Source organism: Nerophis lumbriciformis, linkage group LG09 (assembly GCF_033978685.3).
Source record: "Nerophis lumbriciformis linkage group LG09, RoL_Nlum_v2.1, whole genome shotgun sequence".
Lineage (NCBI taxonomy): Eukaryota > Metazoa > Chordata > Actinopteri > Syngnathiformes > Syngnathidae > Nerophis > Nerophis lumbriciformis.
The window spans coordinates 35,823,695-35,845,143 of record NC_084556.2 but is presented as its reverse complement, the minus strand read 5'-3'; positions in this window follow the sequence as shown (position 1 = coordinate 35,845,143).

Below are 21,449 nucleotides of genomic sequence, written 5' to 3'. Positions count from 1 at the left end.
ACAACAGGAGCCTTCTAGTGTTTTTAGGATTTTCGCTGCAAAAATATTTGTCTCCCATGTTTGAACTGGGATCAGCGCTGTAGACATTATTATTTCATAAGACAAACCACTAACCACTATCAGTATGTGGAATTAAATTATGAACCAAAGAAATCAAACAAAGCACCAATATGATTCAGTTTAAGAGACGGTTCAAACTACAAGTGTTCACAAAGTACACAGAACAATGATTCTGATGAACATCTTGAACCCCTTTTTTTTGTTTGTTTTTCCTTTGAGATAAAGATTATTTATGTATTTAATATTTTTTTTACTTACTATGATATATTATTCATTTATTATATATTCATTCACTGTTTTGTTACAGAGAACAAGGAAATTGGATAACATTGCTATAGTATTAAAAGGGGTAGGATTAAATAAGCTCTGCTTCTTCCTACTCCTTTTCGGACGTGCTGTAATGAAACAACTGGAATTGTGTGATGCATTACATTGTATCGTATGCATGTTCAAAATAAACTGAAACTGAACTGAACTGAACTAATCAATTAATCAATCAATGTTTATTTATATAGCCCTAAATGACAAGTGTCTCAAAGGGCTGCACAAGCCACAACGACATCCTCGGTACAGAGCCCACATAAGGGCAAGGAAACTAATGCGACAAACTTAGCACCGTTTGAAAGCTAACACGTATCATTCCGGTACGGCCTAAACTGAGTGAACAAGCAGTATTCTAGCAGCATAAATATTGACACTTTCATCTCTATAGTCGCCATTAAAGTCTCCTCTTTACTTTCCTACCAAACTCACACATATAGACTTGGTATATGCCTTCTTTTTTGTTTTACTTTAATTGGTAAAGTATATATTGAAAAGAGCACAGCTCCCTCCCCCCGTTCTCACCACATTCTACAGAGGACTCCTCTTCCTCCTATCCAGGAGATCGCAAAAAGCCGCTGCCTGACCAGGGCTCAGAAAATCTGCAAATACTCCTCCCACGCCCACCAAGGACTGTTTTCACTGCTGGTCTCTAGAAAGAGGTTCCGCAGCCTCCATAGCAGAACCTCCAGGTTCTGTAACAGCTTCTTCCCTCAGGCCATAAGACTCTTGAAAGCATTAAAATAATCCACTCAATTCCCCCGAAAAATGTATTAACTCGCTGGAATATAAAGACAATATAACATACCGTACATCCATAAACGTGGATGCATATGCAAAAGTGCAATATATTTATCTGTACAGTAATCTATTTATTTATATCTGCACCTTATTGCTTTTTTATCCTGCACTACCATGAGCTAATGCAACAAAATGTAATTCTTATCTGTACTGTAAAGTTCAAATTTGAAATAAAAAGGAAGTGTAAGTCTAGGTCTAAGTCAGTGGTTCTTAACCTGGGTTCGATGGAACCCTAGGGGTTCGGTGAGTCGGGTTTAGGGGTTCGGCGGAGGTCAAGACACACCCGACTCATTGTGTAAATAAAAACTTCTCCCTATCGGCGTATTGCAGATACGGCAACAGCAGAAGTCACACTGATTTGCAGGTGTGTAATTTGTTGTGAGTTTATGCACTGTGTTGGTTTTGTTCTTTGAACATGCACGGTTCATTTTGTGCACCAGTAAAAAAACATGGTGACACTTTAGTATGGGGAACATATTCACCATTAATTAGTTGCTTATTAACATGCAAATTAGTAACATATTTTCTCTTAACTAGTCATTATTAAGTACTTATTAATGCCTTATTCGGCATGGCCTTAATTTAACCCTAACCCTCTAACCCTAACCCTAACCCTAACCAAATAACTCTAAATTAAGTCTTTGTTACTTAGAATATGTTCCCCATACTAAAGTGTTACCAAAAACATATAACTTTGTCTTGAATTTGAAAAAAAAAACATTTTATTTTTCACTAAAGAAGGGTTCGGTGAATGCGCATATGAAACTGGTGGGGTTCCGTACCTCCAACAAGGTTAAGAACCACTGGTCTAAGTCTAAATCTATTGTCAATTGGTCCAATAGCTACTTGCAGTGATAACATAATCTGTGAAAAATAAAACAGGTTGAAAGCGTGAAACAGAAACCAAAAAGGGTGAAGCAGTGGGAAAAATGACACTTCTAAAGGAGAACATTATCACCAGACCTATGTAAGCATCAATATATACCTTGATGTTGCAGAAAAAAGACCATATATTTTTTTAACCGATTTCCGAACTCTAAATGGGTGAATTTTGGCGAATTAAACGCCTTTCTATTATTCGCTCTCGGAGCGATGACGTCACAACGTGACGTCACATCGGGAAGCAATCCGCCATTTTCTCAAACACACTACAAACACCGAGTCAAATCAGCTCTGTTATTTTCCGTTTTTTCGATTGTTTTCCGTACCTTGGAGACATCATGCCTCGTCGGTGTGTTGTCGGAGGGTGTAACAACACGAACAGGGACGGATTCAAGTTGCACCAGTGGCCCAAAGATGCAAAAGTGGCAAGAAATTGGACGTTTGTTCCGCACACTTTACCGACGAAAGCTATGCTACGACAGAGATGGCAAGAATGTGTGGATATCCTGCGACACTCAAAGCAGATGCATTTCCAACTGGACTGGACAGATCAGCTTTCAGGAAAAGAGAGCGGATGAGGGTATGTCTACAGAATATATTAATTGATAAAAACTTGGCTGTCTGCACTCTCAAAGTGCATGATGTTGCCAAATGTATTTCATATGCTGTAAACCTAGTTCATAGTTGTTAGTTTTCTTTAATGCCAAACAAACACATACCAATCGTTGGTTAGAAGGCGATCGCCGAATTCGTCCTCGCTTTCTCCCGTGTCGCTGGCTGTCCTGTCGTTTTCGTCGGTTTCGCTTGCATACGGTTCAAACCGATATGGCTCAATAGCTTCAGTTTCTTCTTCAATTTCGTTTTCGCTACCTGCCTCCACACTACAACCATCCGTTTCAATACATGCGTAATCTGTTGAATCGCTTAAGCCGCTGAAATCCGAGTCTGAATCCGAGCTAATGTCGCTATACCTTGCTGTTCTATGCGCCATGTTTGTTTGTGTTGGCATCACTGTGTGACGTCACAGGAAAATGGACTGGTGTATATAACGATGGTTAAAATCAGGCACTTTGAAGCTTTTTTTAGGGATATTGCGTGATGGGTAAAATTTTGAAAACAACTTCGAAAAATAAAATAAGCCACTGGGAACTGATATTTAATGGTTTTAACCCTTCTGAAATTGTGATAATGTTCCCCTTTAAAAAGTGAGTAGTGTGTGATTAAATTCAACTTCATTGTTAATCACATTTTTGTGAAGCAGTTCCACTCAAACGACTCAAAATGATAAGTTGGTCAGATGAACCAATCTTGGTCAGGAATGACAACACCATATGTGTTCTGGCTAGTGGTGTAGTTCTTGGTTTGATTATGAAATGTTTTTCTCAACATTCAGTGTGGCTTGAAGGTATTTCATGCTTTGCTGAATCCGGACATATTTTTTTTTATTTTCTTTGCGCTGGTGTTTGCTCTCTGCAAGGCTTCCTGGCTGGGATCCACACTGCCATCTTCTCAAAGCTAATTCAAAAAGACTTAAATGTGCAGAATGCAATTATAAGTGTAGGACCATCAACAGCCATTATGCTGAGTTATGGCAAGGGGATTATAATAACTGAATAACTATTCATCATTGAAACGTTGTGGTGTTTGTGTGTTTTCTCCTAAATTTAATTAGAGTTTCTTCTATAATCATGAGGAATGGTCTCTTCCTGTAGTTTAGTACAATTAGTCAAATATAGCTGCTTCTTACTCCAGAATGAAATTATAATAAATAATGTGGAGCGTTCATGGATATCTGTATTCTGTGCTATAAGTGGAGGGTTGTGCAGCTTTCTTTACAAATATAGCTCAACAGAATTGCTGTACAGAAAATGTGGAATTATAAGAGAATATTGTTATGCTATTGAAGTTAATTTGTATCTTTATTACTTAAGCTTTTGTCATGATCCGTCACCGGGGTCATGGCATGATTTAGGTTTGGTAGTTTTTCGGTTTTAGTCTGTTTCCTGTGTGCACCCTCTTTCCCTGTTTACTGTTGGTTTCCATGGGCACTTATTCTCCTCACCTGTCTTTGTTTAGCAATTAGTGTTCCCACCAGGTGTTTTGGTTAATCACTCGCCTTTATAGTTTTCTGTCACCCAGCTTTAGTTGCTGGGTCAATGCTTGCTATACGCAACATTTACGTTACACTGCAAAAACTGAAATCTAAGTAAGATTAAATATCTAAAATAAGGGTGATATTTGCTTATTTTCTGTCTGATAAGAAAATTCTTCTCACTAAGCAGATTTTATGTTAGAGTGTTTTACTTGTTTTAAGGGTTTTGGTCATAAATTATCTCAGTAAGATATTACAGCTTGTTGCTGAGATTTTATGACCTATATTGAGTAAAACATGCTTGAAACTAGAATATCAACTGATGCAAAGCTGTGTCATCAACACTCACAAGTATAAAACTACTCTTTTAAAGTAATAATTTCTTACTTCAAGCATGAAAAAAAAGATCATGATGGATACATATCATTATGTGAAGGTAATGGCACTAGCATTTACTTAATTTAAGAATATTTTTCAACATATTGAGCAAGAAGGTTTCTTTTTTTTCTACCAAGAAAAGTGCACTTGTTATTAGTGAGAATATACTTATTTTAAGGTATTTTAGGTTAATTGAGGTTAGCTAATTTTACTTGTTTTGGAAAGTCTTGACAAGCCCAATTTTCTTGTTGTATTGGCAGATAATTTTGCTTAGTTCAAATAAAATACACCTAATTTTTGTATTATTTTTTTCTTGTTTTTAACACTGACTTTTTGCAGTGTACTTCTAGTTATTTGCCTAGCTCCAGTATTTCTTCCGCACTACAGTATTCCTCGCTGTTCACCCTTGGTGACATTTTGTTTTTTTGGCTCCCCGCTTGTTTGGCGTCCGAGCAGTTTTGTATTTTTGTCCTGCGTTTAATTTATTAAAAGAAGCTTAATCTTTCCTGCACGCCGCCCCTGCTTGTTTCCTGCGTTGGAGGGGAACACGACAATCGCAGCCGTGCGACGAAGTCGTAACAGCTTTTTTGACACTGAATTAATGTAACTGAATGTTCTGCGTTTGAATTTTGTGAACTGATTTTTTTTTTTTTGCATCAAATCATGCTGACAATTTCTTTGTTCGAAAGTCCATCCATCCATTTCCTACTGCTTATTCCCTTTGGGGTCGCGGGGGGCGCTGGAGCCTATCTCAGCTACAATCGGGCGGAAGGCGGGGTACACCCTGGACAAGTCGCCACCTCATCGCAGGGCCAACACAGATAGACAGACAACATTCACACTCACATCCACACACTAGGGCCAATTTAGTGTTGCCAATCAACTTATCCCCAGGTGCATGTCTTTGGAGGTGGGAGGAAGCCGGAGTACCCGGAGGGAACCCACGCAGTTTGTCAGCAAAATGCATGGTTTCAAAGTTCAATCCATAAAAATTCATTGTAAAAAAATTCAGCATTTTAAAATTCAGCGTATAAAAATTCAGTGCAGAAAAATGATCTGCTTCAAAACACACTGAATTTTTATACACACAAATTTTGCTAACAATTTTTTTTTTTTTATGAAACTCTATAATAAATAATTTGATGTAAAATAATTCAGTTCACAAAATCCAAACGCAATAAAATCACTTACATAAATTTAGTGTCTAAATAAAGACACACATTAACCTCCACATGACCTATTATGGCAGCACGGTGGAATAGGGGTTAGTACATGTGCCTCACAATACGAAGGTCCTGAGTAGTCCTGGGTTCAATCCCGGGCTCGGGATCTTTCTGTGTGGAGTTTGCATGTCTCCCCGTGACTGCGTGGGTTCCTCCCACCTCCGAAGACATGCACCTGGGGATAGGTTGATTGGCAACACTAAATTGGCCCTGGTGTGTGAATGTGAGTGTGAATGTTGTCTGTCTATCTGTGTTGGCCCTGTGATGAGGTGGCGACTTGTCCAGGGTGTAACCCGCCTTCCGCCTTAATGCAGCTGGGATAGGCTCCAGCACCCCCCACGACCCCAAAAGGGACAAGCGGTAGAAAATGGATGGATGGAGGACTTTTTTTTGCAAAGCCAACATTCCTTACCTACTGGTACCTGTTTTTGTCTAATTGGAATATGCATAAGTCCCGAAAATTTGAAATGAAACCATGGAGTCATTGCGCAGATATTTATAAAACAATCTTGCCTTATATACTTCCTCTAAACGAGCCGTTTGGAATATGCCCAACTAGTAACGTTTTTTATGTCAGCGGATATCTCCATGTTAAAGTCTGTGTGGAGGGGGGCGTGGTCGGTGCGCCTCCTGCGGGAAGGGACTGTGTATGGACCGGCTTCGAAGCCCAGCTGGGCAATCTACTCACCTGTCAGCTGGGCTTCGAAGCCGGTCCATACACACTCCCTTCCCGCAGAAGGCGTGCCGACCACGCCCCCCTCCACAGTCTGCCATTGTAGTCGTATACTATGGTCAAAAAGCTCCTTCTATTATGGGACAGACTGGCTCGTACATGCACATGCATCCTCTGTTGTTGCCATTTCTTATACAAAGTGAAGTATATTTCTAACTTATGTCTGTCAGTAGACTTGATATGGCAGTGCTGAAAACTACAACATGGATGGCGGGGACAAGATGCTGTCGAAGTGGAGGCACATAAATAAGACCGCCCACAAAACGATGCATCCTGAAGAGACGGTCAGAAAGCGACTTGAAGATGATCTGTAAAACATAATCTACGCAACATTTTGGCCAAAGAACCACCATTACATGTTATGTAGACCACAGGGAAGTGTTTAAATGTAAAAAAAAAAACATCATAATATGACTCCTTTAAAGGGGTTAAACATTTGGGAAAACATTAGAATTTTGGTTCAGAAAATGTAGGAGTACGGAAATTTTTGCAACGTTGAAAATAAATAGCCTGAATGTTTTGAATGAGCTAAATGTTTTGGTTTTGAAATAGTTTGAGAAATGTGGAAGTCGTAAGGAGTCCCTCAGGTCAAATGGAATTTGTGTTATGGAAAATGCTGAAAAATTACAGGATGAGTGGTAAGTTTTAGAATGTTGACAACAGATGTCTCGAATGAGCTAAAGGTTTTTTGTGTTGAAAAGGTTTTAAATAAGTTGATAATTGTGGAAACAACATTTATTTTAAAGATACATTTTTGAGGGCAAAAACTGGAACATTCAAAAATGAATAACTAAAAATATTTTGGTGTTGCAATGGCTATAATTGTTTGAAAAATGTAGAAGTAGCAAGAATCCTTATGATTAAAAAAAATTGTCAAAGAAAATAACAAGAAAATTGGAAATGTTGTGGAATTTTATGGTTTTTTTTGGAAATGACTTCACTGAAACACAAGAAAAGACCGACCTTGTGTGCTTATTGGAGGATATGTAGATGTTATTTATTATCCAACACTTTTTTTTGCTGATATCGGAGCAATATCGGATATCAATATCGAAACGGGGCACCCACAATAAATTACAAATTGGATGTTTAACAGATGCTTTTCAACATTCACACAATTTATTGAAGTTAACATTTTTCTCACGTCATCTTTTCTTAAAGTCAATTTCATGGCAGATCCATTGTGTGAGTGTGTTTGTGTGAGTGTGTTTGTGTGAGTGTGTTTGTGTGCGTATATAAACACAGGAAAATGGCAATTGCATAGAGTTTAGCAGGTGTTGAGCGTAGGATGCAGGATGCAGGAAGAATGTCCTGGGTTCAGACATCCTCCTCCACATAGACATGTGTCCTACATTCACGCCAAGCAGGAAGTCCTCCATTTTACCTCTTGTCTGCATGACATCAATACTCACTTGAACAGCATCAGGCAACTTACGACCAACATGTAACATGCTGTATACAGAACAGTATTTCTACCCATTGTAATAAGTTACTGTATTTAGTTTATTCACTACATTAATTCACTGAAATATCAATTACAATTTTATGAGAAGAATATTTGACAAGTCAACAATGCCAAAGTAATCAATTAGAGTGTCCGCCCTGAGATCGGTAGGTTGTGAGTTCAAACCCCGGCCGAGTCACACCAAAGACTATAAAAATGGGACCCATTACCTCCCTGCTTGGCACTCAGCATCAAGGGTTGGAATTGGGGGTTAAATCACCAAAATGATTCCCGAGCGTGGCCACCGCTGCTTCTCACTGCTCCCCTCACCTCCCGGGGGGTGAGGGTGATGGGTCAAATGCAGAGGATAATCTCACCACTCCTAGTGTGTGTGTGACAATCATTGGTACTTTAACTTTTTTTTTTATTTACAGTGATTTAATTGGCCAATTGTTGAATACACTATAGTAGTTTTTCACAACAGACACATAATAAGTAATTAAGTCAGTCATTTCTGCTACTAAGTAAGAGTAAAAGCTTCTTGATCGGTGAGTTTTAGCATTAAAGCGGGGGTCAGCAAACCGCGGCTCTCGAGCCACATTCGGCTCTTTTAAAAAAATGATTGCAAATGGCCAAAAAATGGGGGAAAAATAATCGTTTTGTTTTAGTATTTGTTTTGTTTGAGGACAAACATGACAAAAACCTTCCCAATTGTTAGAAATCCCACTGTTTAATATGTTTGTGTGTATGCTTCACTGATGAGAGTATATGCTGAACATTGTTTTGTCCTACTCATTTCGGCGGTTCTTGAACTCACCATAGTGTGGACTGTCTGTTTACATGTAAAATCTCCCACTACTTCTTTGTCTCATTTTGTCCACCAAAAGTTTCATGCTGTGCGTGAATGCACAAAGGTGCGCTTTGTTGATGTTATTGACTTGTTGGATTGCTAATCAGGCATATTTGGTCAGTGCATGACTGCAAGCTAATCAATGCTAACATGTTATGTAGGCTAGCTGTATGTACATATTGCATCATTATGCCTCGTTTGTAGATATATTTAGCTCATTTAATATCCTTTACTTGTATCCTCTTTGTATATCATTTAGTTTTGCATGTCTCATGACACTTTATCTGTATGTAATATTCTGCATTTCAGATAGTTGTTTGTGTGCCATATTGTTCCAGACCACAGCAAACATTACCTAGCTTGCCAAAAATTGTAATAAATGTATTAAAAGAAGACAGCCTGCTGTTACCTTTAACTTTGACACACACATCTATACCTTTGGTTATTACGGTAAAAGCCAGTAATTTCCAGGAGTTATCTCACCTTCTGAGTAGCCTCTGATTTACTAATGGTGTGTAATGTTGTAAAATTGTGTAGAATAAATATTACATTTCAACATATCTGTCGATGAAGATTTGCTTTAGCTTGCGACACACAGTCATTTTGATAGTAGGCTATTATAGCTAATATTGACACTTATGTCATGTGTTGCCTTAATTATAAGACGTATATACGGCTTTTCATTTTTTGCAGCTCCAGACACATTAGTTGTTTGTATTTTTGGTCCAATATGGCTCTTTCAACGTTTTGGGTTGCCGACCCCTGCACTAAAGGAATGATGCTTTTATTGTGGAACGATTAAATGTTAGCTTTCCATTTAGACGGAATGGCTAAGTTTTAGCCTTCAAACTATACTAACTTTTATTGTTAAACGGCCTTGCTAAATTTATGCTGAGCTTGTCGTGTTGTCTGAGGTGCGGTACATTTGTCCCGATAAGTGGCTCCAAAACAGATCGGCAATCGTAAATAATGAACATGTTTAATGTTTACGATTGTTGATCTATTCTCTGTTCAAAACTCTTCATGTCTTGCTCAGTAGATTATAAAGTCTGCGTTCACCCTGTTACCATGATTTTACTTTTTTGTTTGGGATTTTTCTTTAAAAAATAGTCACAAGTAGGGCTGCAACGATTAGTCGACATTGTCGACAATAAAATGTCACTCACAAAAACATCGCCAGTGATAACATGTAAAGTGTGAGAATATTTCCTCCTATTCTTGTTAAAAACATAAATACTTTGCTCATTTTGCAAAGCGTACCTTGTTTTTATAGCAGTACATCATTTAAAGTGGAGACATGATGTCGGACATTTGGAGAGAGGATGCGGACACAACCTTGGTAAGAGTGTTAGCTTCTACCTTGCTAGCTAGCTAACAAATGTGAAACAAAGTTGTGTGAAAAAGAACTTTAACTATAATTTTAGCCAAAGTCAGTCAACTAAACTTTGTCTACATCAATTCAAGTACTTTTTAAAGCAGCGTCAATTTGCAATGCCGTAAAAAAAAAAGGCACATTAACAAAGGGGATTGCCCGCGCGTGCACACACACACACACACACACACACACACACACACACACACACACACACACACACACACACACACACACACACACACACACACACACAGGCACTAATGCAGAGGTATAAATTTAAATGCGTTATACTTGTATAGCGCTTTTCTACCTTCAAGGTACTCAAAGCGCTTTGACACTATTTCCACATTCACCCATTCACACACACACTCACACACTGATGGCGGGAGCTGCCATGCAAGGCCCTAACCATGACCCATCAGGAGCAAGTGTGAAGTGTCTTACTCAAGGACACAACGGGCGTGACGAGGGTGGTAGAACCAGGTTGCTGGCCCGGCCACTCTACCAACCGCACCACGCCATCCCCAAGTTATCATAAGACTAAACATACATTCTATTAAATAGCCAACATTTTTGGAACTAATCAGATAGAATTCTACACATCGAGTCTATTAGAGTTAATCAATAGTCAATATACCAGTGTGCAGCTTTTTAAACATCACAAAATGCTTTTCTTTGAGAGGAAGTTAGATTTTGTGTTTTTGTTGCTGCTATTTTAACTGTTTTTATATACATAAACAAGGTTAATTGTTTTTTTGTGGCACTTTGCCTTTCTTTTCTTTTACATTGGCAACATTTTATTAATCATTTAGATTTTTGTAACAGCTGAATGAGCAGCACAGCGACAGTATAAATAAGTATTTATGAATGAATTAGTCATAATTGTTGTTCATAAGCCCATGCCTAAAATAACTTAAGCTGCATTTAAAAGTCAATGGAAAAAATAGAGCCATTAAATATGTGTACGCTTTATTATTCGATTTGTCGACTAATCGTTAAGATAATCGTTGACTAATCAACTATCAAAATAATCGTTAGTTTCATCCCGAGTCCCAAGATCGCTATCTTTCTCTTCTTTCGAGTCCTTTTCTGTATTGCTGGTGGTTGTTATAAAGCTTATTTTTCTATTTTTGTTTGATCACTAGCGGTGGGCGATACTGTGAATGTTTGGAAGCAAATACAGGGATAATATCAGTGAAACTGATACCGACACTTTCTGGCTAAAAACATCACAATCTTAAAATAATTTTGATAATTTGCACGTGGTTAGTTGAACACTTACCGTATTTTTCGGACTATAAGTCGCAGTTATTTTCATAGTTTGGCCGGACTCCAGTGCGATTTATAAATGTTTTTTTCCTTCTTTATTATGCATTTTCGGCAGGTGTGACTTATACTCCGGTGCGACTTATACTCCGAAAAATACGGTAAATAACAGTGATATGCCTTTTTTTTTGTATCAATTTATAAGATATAACTTGGTTTTTGAGCACATTCAACAACAGCGTGATAATAAAGATAACCGTGATATGAACTTTCCCTATCATTACATCTTTAAAACACACATGTACATTACAGCAGATAGTAGCTATACATTGCAGCATTTACAATACCTTTGGAAAAGTCAGACTCAAAAGTCAGACTTGGATGTATGTTATACACCACATCTGTTTATTTTCAATTAAAGATTTGGTATCTAAAGGTAGTACATACAAAATTTAATAGTCCCACCACATACAGTAGGTGCATTAATATATCAATAAAACATACAAGGCTATGCAAATATTATCCAGGGGTCATAAGAACACAACAAAAGCTGTAAAATGAGGAATCCATTATGTTGTCCTTGTAAGTGATTTCATCTGCAGGACTGGATGTGACTTTATGCATATATGCTGGTTTTATTGACAACTCATACAGTAGCACAGGAAAATGGAGAAGTAATTGATCTCCATCAGCAACAAAACAAACGCCATTGATAAGTGTTTGTTTCTCTTCATTTCTAGATGTCACTTCCATGCATTGTTTTCCTGTTCATCCAATACAAGCTTTTCTCATCAAATACATTATTTTTCATAGTTGACACTACTGCGTGTCAAAACTGTGTTAAGTTAGAGGAAACAGATTTTAATTCAGATGGAAATCTAACAGCAAATTGTACGTGACAGACCAGTGGAGCTTGAAAATGTTACACGAATGACTGAAACATTATCATTCCGACATGAGGCACGCCAAACACCACAGAAGCTACAGGCGACTGCCATCCAGTATGTTAAGTATATTTGTGCGTGGGACCATGAATAACGATCAAACATTTAGTTTGTCTGTTTATCTATGTAATTGGTGTGATACATGAAATACTCAAGTATAGCTGTAGGCCTACCGGTACATCTGATTTCAAACGTTAACATGTTATGTATGGAGTCACCACTAGTGCTGGGCAGTACTGAAAAATAATGCAATACCAAGTAAATGTAGGGTCATGTTACCAATACAGATACTGTTACTGATACTTTTTACTTCAACAGTTTTAAGATCATTGCATGATTTTGTGAGGTGCGTCTTTTAATTTGTTGATCATGATTATATTCAGCATGAAACATGGGATGACATTTTTTGACAACAAACTTATTTGTAAAATTTTAAAATAAAACAATTTAATACAATGTAACAACAGCAACAAAAATAGTACATTTATTATGTAGAGTCGTCGAAGCAAAAGGACGTCAATGGTGCAAAATAAGTAAAGAAAAGCAAAAAGTATTAATATCTCTTATTCAAATCACTTGGCTTTTTGCCCCCAAAGTCCCCCTGTGTCCAATATCTTATTATAAGACTTTAAACCAGGGGTCGGGAACCTTTTTGGCTGAGAGAGCCATGAAAGCCAAATATTTTAAAATGTATTTCCGTGAGAGCCATATAATATTCTTTAACTCTGAATACAACTAAATGCGTGCATTTTTAAGTAAGACCAACATTTTTAGAGTACCGTATTTTTCGGACTATAAGTCGCAGTTTTTTTCATAGTTTGGCCGGGGGAGCGACTTATACTCCGGAGCGACTTATGTGTGAAATTATTAACACATTACCGTAAAATATCAAATAATATTATTTAGCTCATTCGCGTAAGAGACTAGACGTATAAGATTTCATGGGATTTAGCGATTAGGAGTAACAGATTGTTTGGTAAAGGTATAGCATGTTCTACATGTTATAGTTATTTGAATGACTCTTACCATAATATGTTACGTTAACATACCAGGCACGTTCTCAGTTGGTTATTTATGCGTCATATAACGTACACTTATTCAGCCTGTTGTTCACTATTCTTTATTTATTTTAAATTGCCTTTCAAATGTCTATTCTTGGTGTTGGGTTTTATCAAATAAATTTCCCCAAAAAATGCGACTTATACTCCAGTGCGACTTATACATGTTTTTTTCCTTCTTTATTATGCATTTTCGGCCGGTGCGACTTATACTCCGGAGCGACGTATACTCCGAAAAATGCGGTATAATAAGTCTCTTTTTCTTTTAAATAACAGTTATTTTGAAGGTAATCAATAATAAATAAAATACTTCTTACCATTAATGCGACTTCTGGTGCTGTATGGTTTTGCTGATGGCTTTGTAGTCTGGTTGATACGTTGTTATTTTTAACACTGTGATTACCAGCGGAATTATTCATTACTTATCGTGTTAAGCAATGTCAGCTAGGATTTATCTGAGAGCCAGATGCACTCATCAAAAGAACCACATCTGGCTCTAGAGCCATAGGTTCCCTACCCCTACTTTAAACAATACATGATAAATATAGCAATATCTTCAATGAAACAACATATTTCTGAAAACTGAAAAAAAAAATAGTTCTAATCAAGGTAGTATCGATCCAATACTAAAACATACTTGCCAACCCTCCCGGATTTTCCGGGAGACTCCCGAAATTCAGCGCCTCTCCCGAAAATCTCCTGGGACAAATTTTCTCCCGAAAATCTCCCGAAATTCAAGCAGAGCTGGAAGCCACGCCCCCTCCAGCTCCATGCGGACCTGAGTGACTGTCGACAGCCTGTATTCACGTCTACATTCCCACAATATAAACAGCATGCCTGCCCAAACACGTTATAACTGTAGAATGATCGAGGGTGAGTTCTTGGTTTCTTATGTGGGTTTATTGTTAGGCAGTTTCATTAGCGTCCTCCCAGCGCGGCAACAACACACAACAACAGTCATGTTTTATTCTACCGTAAAGCAGTTCGTCTGCCGTAAACAGCAATGTTGTTGTAATATATTGAGTTGGAGGCAATAACCAGGCGAGGTGATGAAGTACGTCTCCTTACTGTAGACTTCAGAACAGACTCACACACTTGACGTCAGGTGCGCAACACCACGTAAATCGTTGGCCAACCAAAAAGTAACCCCAGTACGCTATAGCCAACATTCACCAGGAGATGGCAACAAACAAACATAGATCACTCTACTACATTACTCCCCTTTTAGAAATGTAGAAGTTACTGAAAATAAATAAACAACCCAACCAAAAAATGCAGCAGCTCAATTAAAAAACTGTACTTAAGCCACATTCTTTTTTCTTTTTTTTAGTACTGAACTCTTAACCCTCATTTGTAAACAATAACATGCTTATTATACAAACAGTATTTGTACACCTTTAACACAGATTTTTATACTGTCTTCAGAGATTCAGTTTTTTTGGTGGTACTCGAAACCTTTCTGGGTACCTGCGAAAGGGTGTTCAGCATGGTTAGAAAAATAGTGACAGAGAATAGAACAAGGATGGACAATTCAACCCTTAACTCAACAATGAGTAGATGAGTGTTATGTGTGTGTATATGTGTAAATAAATGAACACTGAAATTCAAGTATTTCTTTTATATATATATATATATATATATATATATATATATATATATATATATATATATATATATATATATATATAATACAATAAATATATATATATAGCTAGAATTCACTGAAAGTCAAGTATTTCTTATATATATCTCTTAGCCACGCCCCCAACCAAGCCCCCGCCCCACCCCAACCACGCCCCCCCACCCCCCGAAATCGGAGGTCTCAAGGTTGGCAAGTATGTACTAATACTACCTGTTATAATCTCGCATGACTGTTTGTGTTTTCCTGTATTTTATTTATACTTCCTGCCCTGTGAGCTCAGTTTTGTTCTCCGCTTCCTGTTCTGGCGTGTCTTGCTACTTCTTGACCTCTGTTCTAAGCGCTGGGTTCTTATGAAGACAACACTGTGTGCAGGTTTTTATCCTGTGTGTGTTTATAGCCTTGCCTTAATTGCTTCATACCAGAGCATATTTGCTTCTGGATTTAGTTTTCTATATTTGCCCAAGTTTCGATTCATCTGTGGTTCATTGCTTTGTCTATGGCGGTACTACCTATTTTTCTACCATTAAAAGATACTTTTTACCTGTACATTGTTTGCCGTCTCTGCATCTTGGGGCCGCACTACAAGTCACCATTCCACACCACAACAACTACCTTTGGTATGGATGTATACCAGTTAGACATTTGCAAACTAACTACATACCCCTGCCAGCATATTTTTGCATGCTTTTGTAGTAGAATACAAAGAATACAGTCAACCGTAATACTCGGATGGTAAGACGTATTAACGAGCAGGAAAAACTATTCGACATAATATTTATCCAGCAGTGCCAGTTTTAATCTGCTGGATGCCTTCACAGCTGATTTCAAGCCAATCACAAATATGAGCCATGTCATATCTCCAATGGAATAAGTTCTTGCAAACTTCATTTTCTTGTGTCTGGATCATTCCAGCGCAACATTGCAGATAGTGCCGGCGTCTCCCAGAGTAGCTTTTCTGGTGTGCTGTCCAAGTGTTGAATACTATGTCACGCAGGATACACACTTCCCACGCACTCTGGATTTAATAAATACCACAAACACCGGCATCCTCTTGACTCCTAAAATGTGTCTCGCATTCAAACAAGAAACATTGTTAAGCACTCACCTGGCGTGCTGAAAAGTGGGTTCTTTATAGCCAAGAAAAGATGGCACAGATTATATATGTCTGCTGCATGTTCCACAACATAGCAAAACACTGCTTGTTGGAACATGATGCCATTGATGTGGAGGAAATTGAGTGTTTCCATGGTGACAGCCGATAGTACACGAAGAAGCCTATCTACTAAGATCCAAATGCCACGTGCTAAACAGCATCTGCAAATTCTAAAATGATTAGTGGCCGTCTTGCGTGTGATCAAGTAAAACTACATGTACAATTGAAAGGTGGTGCATAACGCCTTATTTAAAAAAAATGCGGCTGCCCGTCTCCTCACCAGCACCAAAAAACGCAAGCACATCACCCCCAGTCCTGGCCTCACTCCACTGGCTCCCCTGTCCATCACTGCTGGCGGTACCCAGATCCAGGCTAAAGACCAGAGGGGACAGAGCCTTCTCCGTTGCCGCCCCTCGAGCCTGGGGGTCGTCAAAACCCTTCTTAAGATCTATCTCTTCTCGCTGGCCTTTATCCTGAGCTGAGCCCGCCCACTAGGCCACCATTTCTAGTCCCCTCCTCGCTTTAGTTTTTTTGTCAATTTGTCGCACTTTTATTATTTCATTATTTTTATCTTGCAATTTAACTTTTTATCCGAACCCTTTCACCGTATTTCTTTTGCACTATCTTGTTTAGCTTATGCATCGTTTATGTTCTTTGTTTTGTTTTTTGTTTTTTGTTCTTGTTTTTTTGCTCTATGCTTTTTAACCTGTAAAGCACTTTGGTCCCATTTTAAAATTGTTGTAAACGTGCTATGTAAATAAAGTTGCCTTGCCTTGCCTTAAATGAGGTTTTTGTGTGTACTACCAGTATTATGTGCCCATGGAAACACTAATATCCCTCCACACTTATAATTCTCTCCAATCTGTGTGCAGTGTTGTTGAACTTGCAACACACATTTATAATCCATACCACCTTTCTGCAATAAAGAATCAAAATCTATAGGACAGCAGAAACTATTTTTAGCACGCAGACACGCTGTAGGAGGCGCTGGACCATCACAACACTGCAGCGCATTCATGCGTCAGGAATGATCTCCATGCCAGAAAATGTGTATTGAAAGATGTTTTTTCACATAGGAGATATATTATAATATTATATTTCCTATATGAAAAAACAAACGGCATTAAAAAACCACCAGCAGAGACCAAAACGCATCAATTTAATTGGTTTTAATCAGCCAGTTAAGTTATCCAGCAGCTATAAAATTATAAAATTATATTGCTGAATAGACAATTTGACTTACTTTTACTTCTGACAGTCTATGTGTACTGACACACACACACGTTGGAGGGAGGATTCTCTGTACATCCATCCTCTTTGCAGTGCAATCACCTCTTTTCTCACAGCTATGTGCGTAAGTGTGCACTGCAAAAAGTCAGTGTTCAAAAACAAGAAAAACAAAACACAAAAATGAGGGGTATTTTATTTGAACTAAGCAAAATTATCTGCCAATAGAACAAGAAAATTTGGCTTGTCAAGACTTTCCAAAACAAGTAAAATTAGCTAACCTCAATGAACCCAAAAATACCTTAAAATAAGTATATTCTCACTAATAACAAGTGCACTTTTCTTGGTAGAAAAAAAAGAGAACTTTTTGCTCAATATGTTGAAAAATATTTATAAATGAAGTAAATGCTAGTGCCATTATCTTGACATAATGATATGCGCTCGGCATTACATTTCTTGCAACCAGCAAACTTATACTAAAAACTAATTTATTGTTCTTAATGGAAAGGCAACAAGGCAAGCGCTTGTTACTCTCGGGGTCTCCTAGCCGCTCAGGCAAATCATATGGTCTAGAAATGCATTTTTCCATGGATAACATGACATCATCGCGCCAAGTGCGTGCTCTTTCAGTCAATTAGTGCGCATATTTACAGCCCGGCCCACGGACAACATTTTTTTAATTGTAATTTTGAGGAATTTATCTGAATGTGCATGAACTATTTCTGTTCAAAATTGTTTGAAATGTCACATGTTGAATGTTTAAATATTAACTGTCAGTTTATTGTACTGTGCCAACTGTACTACTATATGAGTACATATTTTCTATTGTTTCATTGAAAATAAAACAACAAAGTCCATTTGGCTGTCATCTGTTTTAATTATGAGACACAATTGTGTCAAAATCATGATTTTTTTTTCATGCTTGAAATAAGAAATGATTACTTTAAAAAAGTAGTTTTATACTCGTGAGTGTTGATGACACAGCTTTGCAACAGTTGATATTCTAGTTTCAAGCATGTTTTACTCAATATAAGTCATCAAATCTCAGCAACAAGCTGTAATAACTTACTGAGATCATTTAGGACCAAAACACTTAAAACAAGTAAAACACTCTAACATAAAATCTGCTTAGTGAGAAGAATTATCTTATCAGACAGAAAATAAGCAAATATCACCCTTATTTGAGATATTTCATCTTACTTAGATTTCACTTTTTGCAGTGTGCATGTATAATATTTTCTGGACTATAGAGCGCACTGGTATATAAGCCGCAGCCATTAAACATTTGAACTCGTCCAAAAGATGGCGCCATAGCACAAACAATAACACACCTTTTTAGTCTCTGTGTCGGCGTTACTACTATGTAAGTTTGTTGAACACAAAACATTATGGCAGTTCGCGAAGAAAAATCCACAGATCAGCCACACCTTTGTATAAGCTGCAGGGGTCAAAGCTTGGGGAAAAAAACGAGGGTGTTTATAGTCTGGAAAACACGGTAGTTTTCAGACGTGCTAAATACGGTAGGTAGGTCTTTATTGTCATTGCACAAGTACAACAGAAATTTGTTTTCAGCACAAACCCGTTCAAGATTAGACAAACAAACAGTTTACAGGGTTACAGAACAGGAACACTGATGGGTCGCCACAAGGCGCCCCGTAAAATATGGGAAAATGGTCAACACTGGGGGAGGATGAGTAAAAAAAACTGGAGTGGGAAAAAAACTCCATAATATACGTACCGTATTTCCTTGAATTGCCGCCGGGTATATAATATGCGCATGCCTAGAATTACCGCCGGGTCAAACTCGTCACGTCACGAGTGACACTTCATCTTTCAAGGCATCATTTTCAAAATGGAGGAGGCTAATTGCAATAATTTAAAATCGCATAAAGGGAAGAAGATAAAGAGCTAATCAGTAGGATTTAAGGTAATTGCAATTCTTATTATTAATATTGTGTTAGTTTGTAGTGGTGGAGAGCTGACTTTTTGTTGTTGGTGTTGCGTCTTTCAAAGCGCTTTATTTTGAAGAAATGTTTTATTAATATAGCTGCGTGTGTCAAATATGAGTCATTTTGATGCAGTTGCACGAGTAACATTTCAGAAACAAATCATGAGCTAAGAAAACCTGCTAACAGGCAGTAATAATGTTATTTTAATTGCCTTTTCAGACACAAACAAAAAGAACTGATTCATTGTGCTTTAAATTTTATTGTGGCATTAAGCGATGTCATGATGGTATCCTTACATCACACTAAAATTTATAAGCACATGCCTAAAATTACCGCATGCCTTTGGTAAGCGCCGGAGTGAGAAAAGGTTTTAAATTAATTACCGCCCCGGCGCTAATTCAAGGAAATATGGTATTACAACATATAACTCAAGACTTTCAACAGAGGGGAGGGAGTGGGGGCTACGGTGGCAAGCTGCAGCTCTTCAGGCGCTGCCCAGCCGTCCATCACCCCTAAGGGATTCGCGTCAAGGGCGTTGGATGGGGGGGTGAGGTATGTGTGTGTGGCGTATATTTTTTTGTGGATGCATGTGTGTGTGTAAGCCTGCAGCGTGTCTCTGTTCCGCGGCCTTGGACGCAAAATAGTGCCCGCAGAACAGTTTCGGTCTTGATGAATCACATTGCACGTGCTGAATGATTATATTCGTATCTTCTCCTCCCGGTATTGCGGGCGTTCTGGTGATCAGCATATATTCTGCATATTCCTTAACTATTATGCTGGATCCACTATGGACTGTACTCTCACAATATTATGTTAGACCCACTCGACATCCATTGCATTCGGTCTCCCACATATGCGGTCCTCTCCAAGGTTTCTCATAGTCATTCACATCGACGTCCCACTGGGGTGAGTTTTTCCTTGCCCTTATGTGGGCTCTGTACCGAGGATGTCGTTGTGGCTTGTGCAGCCCTTTGAGACACTTGTGATTTAGGGCTATATAAATAAACATTGATTGATTGATTGATTGATTGATTGAAGACTGACATGCTAAATAGATTGCGCTCATTATTTTTCTCACTTCAAAAACTCAAGTGTACGCACAAATTTAATGCATCAGATTTGCGTGTGCTGTCAAGTTTCCACGTATTTTAGTAGACACAAACCTTTCGTAGGTCAGGCCCACAATCTTAGTGCATCTCCCGCAACACGCCCACTTAGTTCGAACACGCTATTTAGCACTTGCTACTTGGGATCTTGGTAGGTGAGGAGTCTTGTTCTTCCGGTCCGTACTCAAGCACTGGCCTTGTCACACTTGGACGGGGTGGGCCAGAGAGAGCTTAGCACAATTGTTCAAACTGATGCACGTGCAAGATAGACAGTTAATCCCACTAGTTTGTATGGACTCCAACCACTATGAAAATGAACAGAACAACTCTAAAAAAATCCACCAAGTCAGGAAAGTTGCAGTAAAACAGCACTGTCTAATGAAGTGAAAACAGGCCGAGGCCCTAATGTGTGTAGAGTGTGAGTGTGAAGCCAGGGGAGGCTTAGCACCTCTTAATCGTCTCACTAAATCTTGCACGGCATTCAAAAGCCTCGTACCAATATATAGTACCAATCTTATATAGTATAAGACTTTGGATCATATTCCAGCTCTTCATTTGAAAACTCCCTTTGAACCAACCACTAACTGCATACCTCAATTTCATGGATTGGTCTGTGTCTATGTGTGTATGTATTTGAGTGTGACCAGTGGATAGTTTGATTCCATTTTGATGGAAATAATATTATGGAAAATGATGATGTTATCTGTTATTCTGGGAGCCATAGCACCATATTTAGAGAAAACCACTAACAGTCCATCTTACCCCTCACTTCACCTAGTGCCAACAATCTGTGTGTGTGTGTGTGTGTGTGTGTGTGTGTGTGTGTGTGTGTGTGTGTGTGTGTGTGTGTGTGTGTGTGTGTGTGGCTTTTCAAGGTTGGCCATGCAGGCACAGCTCGGGTGGTCAGGAAGAACTGCGTGCTCAGAATAAATCCAAGAATGTGTA